Source organism: Dermacentor variabilis, chromosome 5, assembly GCF_050947875.1.
Source record: "Dermacentor variabilis isolate Ectoservices chromosome 5, ASM5094787v1, whole genome shotgun sequence".
In the NCBI taxonomy this organism is placed as follows: Eukaryota; Metazoa; Arthropoda; class Arachnida; order Ixodida; family Ixodidae; genus Dermacentor; species Dermacentor variabilis.
In genome coordinates this window covers 83,851,297-83,862,588 of record NC_134572.1, presented here as the reverse complement: position 1 = coordinate 83,862,588, position 11,292 = coordinate 83,851,297, and the positions used below count along the sequence as shown (strand labels likewise).

The following is an 11,292-nucleotide window of genomic DNA, read 5'->3' as shown; positions in this document are numbered from 1 at the left end:
TATTTATTTGTAGAGGAGATTCAAATGAGCAAGGAAAGAAAATTCACCAACAATTATGATACTCCCTAATGCGAAATTTTAGCGCAGTTCTATACGTGCTTTCATTTCACGATATTCTGAAGCAAAGAATTTGAGACACACGTAGCAGAGTCGGCATTCGTCGAAAATCTTATCTGCGGGTCAAGCGCAATGGTTTTTATACCTGACTCGTCGAAGGTTCCAGCGTAACCGCGGGTGCCGCTTAGCTTCCAGAAAGTACTGGGCAATTCGCGTAGCGCATAGGATCAGGTTACAGAACAATCGCAAACAATTATAATCCAAACAAGCGCGAACGAGACCAAACTAAGCATACGATATAGTACGAAACGAGTGGTCTGGCTGAGACCAGATACGAGAACGCATCGAGCGGTCGGGCAGGTCAGCATGACACCATTTTCCTGAGCTCACATCTCTGTCGCTCGCGGCTCGCGTCTTTCAACTCGCGCACTGCGTTTGCTCTTTTATCGTTCGCTGTGCTCGTTCGCCCGGTTACGCCGCCGCCGTCACCGCCGACGCCGACTCTCACCGCAGAAATGGGCGCCTAATAGCTGCGCTTTAAATGAGATGCAGTATTTATTTTTGCAATATTACTCGTAAAACTCGGTGTTCTTGTTTTATCATAGCAGCGATATCATTTTATTTTGAGATTGTAAAAAAAAATGGTGAAGACTTGAGCTAGCGGCTGCAGTTTGCAAGAGGGAAATGTATTGTGGTCCATAACTTGACTTGACAAAGCAGTCTATTCGCCAGAACTGCTTATCATGGGCTAACCGCTATTGCTATTAGAGAAAATAAAATTAAATTCCTTCATTCTGCGTGCCGGAACCACGATCTCATGATGATACCCGCCCTAGTGGGAAACTCCAGGCTAACTTTGACCACCTGTGGTTCTGCAACAAGCGACAAAATTTAAGCACGCGACTGTTTTGCATGTCGCCCACATCGAAATGCGGCCGCCGAGGCCGCCATAGAACCTGAGACTTCGAGCTCAGCAGCTCAACGCCATAGCCGCTAAGATACTTCGGCGGGTTATAAGAGATAGAAGGAGAAAAGAAAAGGCCGTATAGTGCTAGCAGTCAGAAGTGGTTCCGCACTTTAGTAAGACCTTCTTGTTGCCTTGCTGAAATACGTGCTGTTATGATCTTTTGGCAGCAGCAGCTCCCAAATGCTAAAGGACCGATTCACACGAGTGGCGGCCAAACATCGATTAGCATAGACCTTGCGGCGATCGAACATCATGCATCTTCTTGGCCTCCTAGTCCTAGACGCAGTAGGAATAATACAGAAGTGTTGCTCAAAAAGTGGTTGCTTATTTGTTTTGCCTTCCTTCGCAGCATTGATGGTTCAGGTAATCGGCGATATTCAACTTTAAAGGCGAAGCTGGGCCGAAAGCTGGCGCTCAGCTATGATAAACGCGAGCACGCGTGTATTGCTTACCATAAGCAGCTTACTCTAAGAAGCTATACTTGCTCAACTTAGTCCACAGGGAAAAAAAAGTAATAAAATAATAATTTTCCTTATCTTCTTCTGGTGCTGTGAATAACGGAACGGTGAAGCTCTTCGAAAGCAAAATGCAATAAATGTGTCGGTCGGTGTTATGCAAAAAAGCTGTGAGATACCGCAACACTTACGTGGTGCCTTACGCTTACAGAGGAGGAACACCATTTCGGTGCGTTGCGAGTCGCCTGTAAAATATGCGAAACGGATGCACGAGGCGCAACGTGCAGCTCACCCGGTGTATCCGCTTTGCCCACCGGCGGTGCAGAAAGGACATTGTCACGTCAACTTGATCCGCAAGATGCCATGCTCCTTCAGCTGGGACTGGGCGCCTTCCTTTCCTTCTACTGGCGTTTGGTAACCAAGGCGCCGATCAGCGCTTGCTCTTACGCCTGATGCGGACGTGGTGTGCAAAGAGGAGTGGGCTACACTTACCGGTAGAGAAAGCGAGCAAGGCGTTTTGCTTGGATGAGCATGAGCTACAATAGAATTATCTTAGCCTGTGGTAGTGCTTGTCGTGTCAGTGTGCTTGTTTTTCTATTCGGTTTCACATGAACATGTCGAGAAATTTTCGGACATTTTTGTCGCAGCTTACCAGTTCAAATGCATTCACTACTGCAGGGAAAACATGGTCATAATAGTTTATCGGGTGAGATGGCATCGCGTAATTTTTTTTATTTCATGGCAATTTATTTGATTGACAAAGATTCACTGATATGAAAGACAAGTGACCGGCGTTAGCCAATGTTTCTTAATGAAGTGCTTTTCAAGCTTCTGTCTGGCAGGTACCTATATTCCTGGCCCCTTGAGAAAATATTTGTATTCACATTGAAGCACGCAATGAAGAACGTACCGCGCTACGCTTGGAAAGAACATTGGTCCTATTTGTTGATACAAGGAATACTTTTTAAGCGTTTAACGTCCATTTAAAGACAGTCGACATCGCGTCTGGTTTACATAAACCATCGTGTATAGACCACCAATTCTCTACAGAATACCTTAGTGTCGGCCGACTGCATTTTTGTGTACCTGTGTGCGTGTGCGTGCGTATGTGCGTGCGTGTGCGTGTGCGTGCGTGCGTGTGCGTGCGTGCGTGTGCGTGCGTGCGTGTGTGTGCACGTATACGTGAGTGCCTGCGAGTGCGTTTCTGTGTGTGCGTGTGCGCGCGCTTGTGTGTGTGCGTGCGTGGGTGTGCGTGTGCGTCAGCACCCGCATGCACACGCACGCACGCACGCACGCACACACACACACACACACAACAACAACAACAACAACAACAACAACAACAACAAAATAAAAATAAACGGATGCTCGTGTTATAATTCATATCGAGCTCGATAGTACATCCGAGGGACAGGGCGTTACTTTTCAAAGCTAAGCTTTCTTTGCCACTAGTGCATGTCCCCAGCTTGCGCGTGCTGACTGTTGGTAGCTGGCTTGCCTATGTTATACAACGTGGGTCACTGGGTTGACTTGTGCCACTGGCTACGGGCAATTGGGCATGTGACACCGGGTATGTGAACATTCTTGGCCAATCCCCCAGAATGTGCATATGCCACGGAGCAGGTGCCCCAATAGTATAAGCAGAACAAGAGGCCAGAAGCAAACTCGGCAACATAATATCGAAGCCTGCTGCAGAAAATTGATAAAGTCGGCCACAGAAACGGCCGACTGTGGACGTGAACAAAATGGGACCAGAGCGTGCATTGAGCAAGGAGCGTTTAGATACATATTAGGGAAGAAGACGGCACTAGTGAAGCGATAACATTTAGATAAGCATCAAAAGAGGCGTCGCTCATCACCTATTCCACATTTGGGTGGGATATTGTTTTCTACTCAAGTCATAATGTCATTCATTTGTCGGCAGAAAAATATAGCAGCACCCTCTAGTTCTCTCACTCAGTTAACACATTAAAAAAATTATATTATGGGGTTTTACGTGCCAAAACCACTTTCTGATTATGAGGCACGCCGCAGTGGGGGACTCCGAAAATTTCGACCACCTGGGGTTCTTTAACGTGCACCTAAATCTAAGTATACGGGTGTTTTCGCATTTCGCCCCCATCGAAATGCGCCCGCCGTGGCCTGGATTCGATCCCGCAACCTCGTGCTCAGCAGCTTAACACCATAGCCACTGAGCAACCACGGCGGGTAGTTACAACATATAGTCATACGTTTAATATAGAACCGTTCCGACGGCTATCTTGTATACCACTCTCCTTTTTCTGCCTATTAGAAAGCTGGCCTGACCCAAAAGCCACCAGTATTTATCTCTATTGGAGCAGCGCTTTTAAGCACTCCACAAAAGACTGACAAAAATAATACAAACTCAACTTTTCACGGTGAGACAATATGAGTTTAAGATAAAGATGCATTTAGCACTCTCCGATGAGGCTGCGGCTTTTCCGGTTTTAAGGCCCTCCTTCTCCATACGTGGTAGAAACGTGCTAGAATATTCGAAGTGAGGCCCTTGTTGGTATGGCCAGCTGTTAGATCATTGCGTCGCAATATGGCGAAGCCCCCTCCCCTTGTTTTAATCAAGCGCATCTACTGGAACAAAAGAAATATAGCGTTGCGGATAAAAGTTTCCTATATGGCTACATTATGCTGCTTTGCTTGTGATTGTTTTCTTGCGATGATACCAGGACCTGAGAATATTTTAAGCTCCCACGACCTGTTTGTCAGCACAACTTATCAGAACATTAAAATTCAACAGTCGTTAACTTTACACGACAGAGCCATCCTTGGGTCGACCTCGACCAAGAGTATTTTGCATATATAGTACTGCGACGTGTTATCAGTCTAATACTGTCACTGACACAAAAGCAGTATCCTACCAAACTCTCTTGACAGCGTTTCCAAAATCATTCCTGAAAGCAGCAAGTGATGCTTACAATGTTCAAAACGTAACTGGTTCTTCTCTTTTGTCATCAGGAAGCCTATCCAGCTGGAAGGGACCAATGGCGTCGTCATCCGCGATGTATTAGTGGAAACGATTTCTCTTAGTAAGCGTATACTTTTACACATTACCCGTGTCGTGAAATAGAAATACCGCGGCGTTTCGCTCACCACAAAAGCACTCATCGTAATTTTCTCCACGTTTCTATAGAGCTGCTTTGTTGTAAGAATTATTGATAGCTATGTCACTGCTGGTGACAGGCTTGCTTAACACGAAGGGTATATGTAACGCTGACATCTGTGGCATCACTGCTTTAGTGCTGTGATCATCAACGTCAATAATTCTTGGTGCCAGCTTCGGTTACTAACCGTTACTGCTACTCCTGAGTACGAAAACACTTGCTGGCCGAATCGGGTTCATCGATGTGCCCGTGTTCACCCTAGAGGAGCATCTCTCAAAGTACTGTGCCTGAATTAAATTTTCGTTACGCTGACGATTCCAGCAGTACTACTGCACTGCTATCACACGCGTCGCAAGCACTGGAGCACAATAAATTGGTTCGCAACAGATTGTATAAGAAAGATTCCCTCTGGTCATGGTTTTTCCACGGGAAGGGTTGTCACTTCTCTCACGCTCAGCTGCTTATGAGGCGATCGGCACTCAATGCGATAGGGGACGCAAGGCGATTACACACACGTTCCTTTTCTTTTTTGACGTAGTCTTCCCAGGTGACTGAAGGCCTAAGAACATGTACAGTTTAAGTGGGCTGATGCTTCTATAGGCCTGTTTTTCTTGTGAGAACCTGGGTCGGTGTTTTCGGTGCGCTGGTTATTGTTTCCGTACGGCACTTGGTTCGATATTTGGAGGATGGCGATTGATAAGATAGCGTCGGTGTTTGATAAGATAGCGATAGTGATTTATAATATATGTTCATATGCTTCGCGTTCACTGAAAAAAAGAGTAGCTTCGCGTAGCCCTGCAGAGTGAAAAACTAACACAGACTGACTGCTTATACTGCAGCAAATCTAATCTACTCCGATGCAGTCTGCTTCCTTCGATAGATGTAGAATACGCACTCAGTCGCCCACTAGCCTCACACTACAAATCAATGTGACTTGAGGTGTATGCAACCTGCTCGCTTTTTTCAGAGCAGGAACACCGTACCGACAGATGGGCTCTCAATGTTACCCTCTGTTACAAGTCTTCAAGTACTAAGCCACGGATTGGAACAGTCTGGATGACTTTGGAGGATGTTTTTCTGGGCATGGAGTCCGTTACATTTCAGCCGTCGATGCAACCGGATAGCAAGCTCGAACTACTTGTCCCAATGCCGGAGGTAAGCTTCTTAAATCTTGTATTTTTATCTACCTTTTTAAAGAACAGGGCTCATTGTGTTGTGAGCGGGCCATATTTTTGTACAGCTGGCAAAAAAGCCCTGCAGTCACAGTTCCTTCCACGCTAGAGCGGTTCGCTAAGGAACAAACCATTCATGGTTTCCGGCGTATATTTAACATATTATAAGCAAAAGAACAGCAAGGCTTAAAAGTTTATGGGTTAAAATGAATAGCACAAATATTTTTGACAAGCTCCTAATTGTGGTACGCCTGATTTTTGTTTTGTAAAATTCGACGACATCGAGATCATCTTAGGGAAGACACTAAAGGTATATTTCTTAATTGCTTCATTGTACACTAACTCTAAGTACTGATAGTTTTTTTTTAAACGCAGGACATCACTATTCTTCGCTGGTGGCCAGTCGGTTATGGTCCGCAAAGTTTGTACACGCTCAAAATATCAGCTTCCGTAGACGACGAACCATTCGAGAAGAGCATCCGGATCGGGTTTCGAACAGTTCAGCTGAACGAGGACGTGATCCGTAAGATTTTTTGTTGTCGCTCGTGCGGGCCGTGCTGGACAGCAACTACAAACATTTTTTAATCAGTCAAGGCATAGCATTTCTTTTTCATCAATCTGTACATGACCACTAACACCGAGAACCTCGTCTGCTGATTTTATATTTACAAAGGACAAGTATTTCAAGAGTGGGTGTCATAGAAGTGATTACAGTCTATTTTCCTCAATTCTCTGTTAGATATTTATTAAGTATACGCATTATATCTAACGGTTCAACGTTTGCCGTTTAAACTAAAAAATAACAAAGAAAAGCAAGCCGTTGTTTTTACAGCGAAGCTGTATACCTCTATCGTCCAAGGAAATTTTCGTGTCATTGTAAGCAAAAAACTCCCCATACTTGGGCCGATCTCAGAGATAGTGCAATGCCAGGCCCACCCGCAGTGGAAATGACGCAAGCGTTAAGCACTCCCCATACGTGGGCCAATCACGAATCACAATGCCGGGCCTACCTGACGCGGAGGTGAAGCAAGCGTTAAGCCCTCCACATACATGGGCCGATCCGGAAGATAGTGCAATACCGGCCCAACCCGCGGCGGAGGTGCAGTTCGCAATTAAGGGGCCTAGATACACAGCTTCGCTGGTCATAATTCTTCTCAGAGTGGAAGGGCACTGAGATTATTTTGTTTAGTTTTTTTTCGAAAGGACACAGTTTGAACTGAAAAGATGCACGAACGCAAATTTAACACAGAGCATAGACAGTGCTTCCCCTGCCGCTGCGGGGGTTGTTTTTGGCCTAGTTTGTACTTGCTGTGGGTCATATGAAGTCTGTCACAAAAGTTCATGCAGTGAGTCAGCAAGTTAGTGGGAGAGGGTGCAGCGGCTACGCTCTCTCCCTTTGAAAGGACCCGGTTGGCACCTCGTACAAGCCAGAGTGCTGCATGACGAGAGAGTATTTTCTGCGTGCACTTCTTGTGCAACCAATTTTAATTACTCTGTCTAAGTGAAGATCTACGAAATGACGGAACAAAAATCAATATCAAGTTTCCTATGAAAATGAGCAAGAAGGTGCACGAATTCATCGAATGTTACGAAAGGTCTATGGGAAGGACGCGCTCAAGGAAATAGCTGTGTCCAAGTGGCTCTAGCACTTTCGGGCCGTGGAAACACGAAGGACGGTGTAAGATCAGGACGGCCCTCGACTTCGTGCGAAGATAAAACATCGATCATGTGCGTTCTCTTGTGCTCAGTGACCGTTGAAGGGCTGTTATAATGACATCAGAAGCATTTCGTTTGGATACGTTGTGGATGGACCGAGCTCTCATTGAATACATATGAAATGAAAAGGAAGAACTGCACACTCCTGAGCAGAAGCTGCGACGAAAAGAATGTCGCATTAATTAGAAAACGCCAAACGACAGCGATGAATTCTTGCAAATGGTGGTATGTCACCGATGGCGAAACTTGGATTTACAAACACGACGTATAGAGCAAAAAGTAGGAAAATAAAAATAAACAGAGTCCCCCACTCCCTGCCCCCCAAAAAAGGCCATAAAATATAAAGAAAAAATTAGTCATGTTTAACGCATTTTCTTTTTTATTGCCGTGCAATTGTGAACCACAAACTTGTGCCAGAAGGTCGAGCTATCAATGAAGCTTTTTACGTGTAGATCCTGAAGCGTCTGAGAAATAGAGTACGCCGCGTGCGACGAAATTTGACAAAAGAGGGGCACTGGATTAAGCACCGCGAAAAATGCCCCTGCGTGCTCTGCATTGATAGTGCGTGAGTTCTTGGAACCAATTTATCCTTCGCTGTACTAGAACACCTACCCTACTCTTCGCTCTGCATCCCCTCTATTGATTGAACTGAGAAATTTCACTAATGGTGACACATAATCGTATTTACCTTTTAATTATTTTTTTCTTTGAGCATTCGTGTTCTATATCCACTTATTGTTACAAATCTCGCAACATTTGCTTTGCAATGCCAAATGCACTAAATTCTATTCCTGTTTGGTGAAATCGCAGTAGGACGATCTGCAGTTTTAGAGCACGCTTCAGCGACAACAAAATTAGAGAACTGCGCACTTACTGACAAACCGAAAAAGAAATGGCGAAGCTCGACACAAGAAATGATCCACGAAAGAAGCCAGTGAAAGTTTATCTGAAAGCACATATTCACCAAAAAAATACAACTTCACGGATGGAAATAAAAACAAAAAGCATGCTGAGTTTTGGGAAAATAAAAAGAACGTCACACCATAATGAGATCATCCCAAGTTAAAGTTCTCGCTAAGCCATGATATAGCTTTTAATCGTCAGTCATTATTTTCGGCTACAGATCTTGATAAGCAAACGCTACTAAGTAGAGCACCCTTTCTGATGCTTCTTTAATGTTTTCTGAAGAATTATGTTTCCGCTCTCATGTCGTAGTAGACATTGTACTTCTTATGACCAAACAGAGGACAGCGGTTTAGTGCTGATTTTGATTATTGTGTATTTTGGTATGTGCAGTCGTATTGCTATTGGCTAACTCAAAGAATTTGTATGCGTTATCTTGCGCTATAACCGTACACCTTTAGGCCGGCGTTACAAAACTGTGCGAGCACGTTTTCTTCTGATACATATATTAAAATTAAGAATAAGGCTTTAGCAGCGTACGGTATATTGGATACTACCACATGTAGCAAGTGTGACTAATTGTGACGTCGGTTCATGATGTCACACGCCCCATTTCATCACGAAGTTTCGCGTGACGTTACGCGTCACATCCTCGAACCTCATAGCAAGCTCTGGCAGTGGCATCTAACCACCGTACAAAATTAAAAAGTCATTTTTACGTGAAATCGTTTGACGGCCGTCTGCACGTCAATCCACCTAACAAATTAAGTGACAGTGCCGGAGGAGAAATTGTGGCAACTACAGAATCGAAAACAAGCGTACCTTCAAGGGCACGACAGCCAATGAATTGAGAATCATGATGTGACGGTGAGATTTATTTATTTGACGTTTGTAGATACATGGCAGTTAAGGTACACGTCTGTGCACCACGCAATTAATAAGACAACCGAGAACAGTTTCAAATTTGGGGCCAGCCACGACAGACGATACTATAAAGCCCTACAGCTGCACCAGTGGTCATAGATGAATAATTAAGAGCCAATGCATGAACCAAACAATCGTTGTATAGGCGCGCATAGGGTCATCCATTCCTAGACAAAACACCTGCTCATTAGTATTCAAGTGCTCGCCGTCGTGGAGGTGTAGTAGCTTTGGCATTGCACTGCTGCGTTCGAGGGCGCGGGTTTACATCCCGCCCGCGGCGGCCGCATTTTGATGGGGGCGAAATGCAAGAACGTCCTTGTGCTGTGCATGGGTGCACGTTAAAAAAAGCCAGGTGGTCAAAATTATTCTCGAGTCCCCCACTACGGCGTGCCTCATAATCATATGGATGTTCTTTTTTTCACATAACACATAAGGATTCATTTTTTATTCAAGCGCTCGAGCACTTTAAACCTGCTTCAAAGATGATCACCCTATAGTACTTCGAAAGCATACGTGCACGGTGTGCGATAACGATAGAAAATAATATCGTACTAAACTGATCATTAAATTTTGCTAGTCTTGCATGCTGTTTATGCGTCTGGCTAAAACCATGATGTTGCGAAGGAAACGCAGACGTGTTGGTTATGAAGAACTGTATATCCAGTAGAGTTTGCAAGACAACACAGAACTTGTTTCTTTTGCGTTCAATTGCATTTGCGTTGCAGAGGACTTTGACACTGCGACTGCTTTCGGCTTCGTGGTTAATGACGTCCCCGTATATGCTAAAGGCAGCAACTGGGTGCCACCAGATATATTTCCGGAGAGAATCACAAACGAGTACGTCAGGGCGCTGCTGCTTTCTGTCAAGGTAACTTTGGAAACATTATACTGAAATGTTTCGAAAATCAAGAACGTTATTTGTGTTCATAGCTACTGCAATATTGCTTCCCGAACGAAAATAGAGTACTAGGCTAGTCAGAAAGTTGCGTCTACAGTGCTAAACAAAAACAGACAAGAAAGAGTAGGATCCCAGGGGCGCTGATGTCGTCTCTACGTGTTCTCGTCTCTGTCTTCTTGGGTTTTGCAATATATAGATATCTTTTTACCTGCAGTGTCATATGCAGCTGATGAATGTTGTAAGTATTGTAAGAGCTTGAAACGATGAAGTAAAAATTCACCGCGTGACAGCGGGAGGCGTCTGCGCAGTCGTGTTTGCACATTACGCGGGTCTATGCACAGACACCGCTGCTCCCACAAGAAAAAAAAAAAACTAGGACGATGTTTATGGAAATCTGAGTTTTTTTGATGAAACCATGGCACCGTTCTTGAGTCTATACTTTCTCTTAAGCAAAATATTGCCGAGCTCTCCACTGAATGTAGCCACCTCAGCGAGTCCCCTTGCCTCGAAACTTGGAGTTTGCACAATCTCCCATAGCGATCCCACTTCCCGGTGGTTAAAAAGAGCACCATTGGCGGCGGCTGTGCTTGGTAATAAAATGAAAGCACTTCAGAGAAGTCAAATGTATTGCGTACGCTCAATGGACAGGCAAAAATACACAATGAGACCCGCTGTTTGCACCCATTCTTTGCAGGAGGCGAACATGAACATGCTTCGCGTTTGGGGTGGCGGCGTGTACGAAACGGATTACTTCTATAGCCTCGCCGACGAGCTGGGAATCCTTATCTGGCAGGACATGATGTTTTCAGCGAGTCTTTATCCGGCGGATCGGTCTTTTCTCTACAATGTCGCCACCGAAGTCCAGCAACAGGTGATCGCCAACTAGATAACATCCCTAAAAAGCTTTATCTATGTCAAATTGCGAATAACACCGCTGGCACGCGAACTCTACACACAGGGCTGACTGACTGCCGTCACACACACACACACACACACACACACACACACACACACACACACACACACACACACACACACACACACACACACACACACATATATA

The 11,292-nt window shown here is 44.9% G+C and overlaps 1 long non-coding RNA gene across 1 annotated transcript; it reads left to right on the top strand.

The window, feature by feature from the left end:
* Positions 1–4,290: 4,290 nt before the first annotated feature.
* LOC142581920 (uncharacterized) lies at positions 4,291–10,193 on the top strand. The gene is made up of 3 exons (XR_012828320.1): positions 4,291–4,541; positions 5,584–5,771; positions 10,057–10,193. It is a non-coding gene; the product is annotated as an uncharacterized LOC142581920 (long non-coding RNA).
* The last annotated feature ends 1,099 nt before the right edge of the window (positions 10,194–11,292 follow it).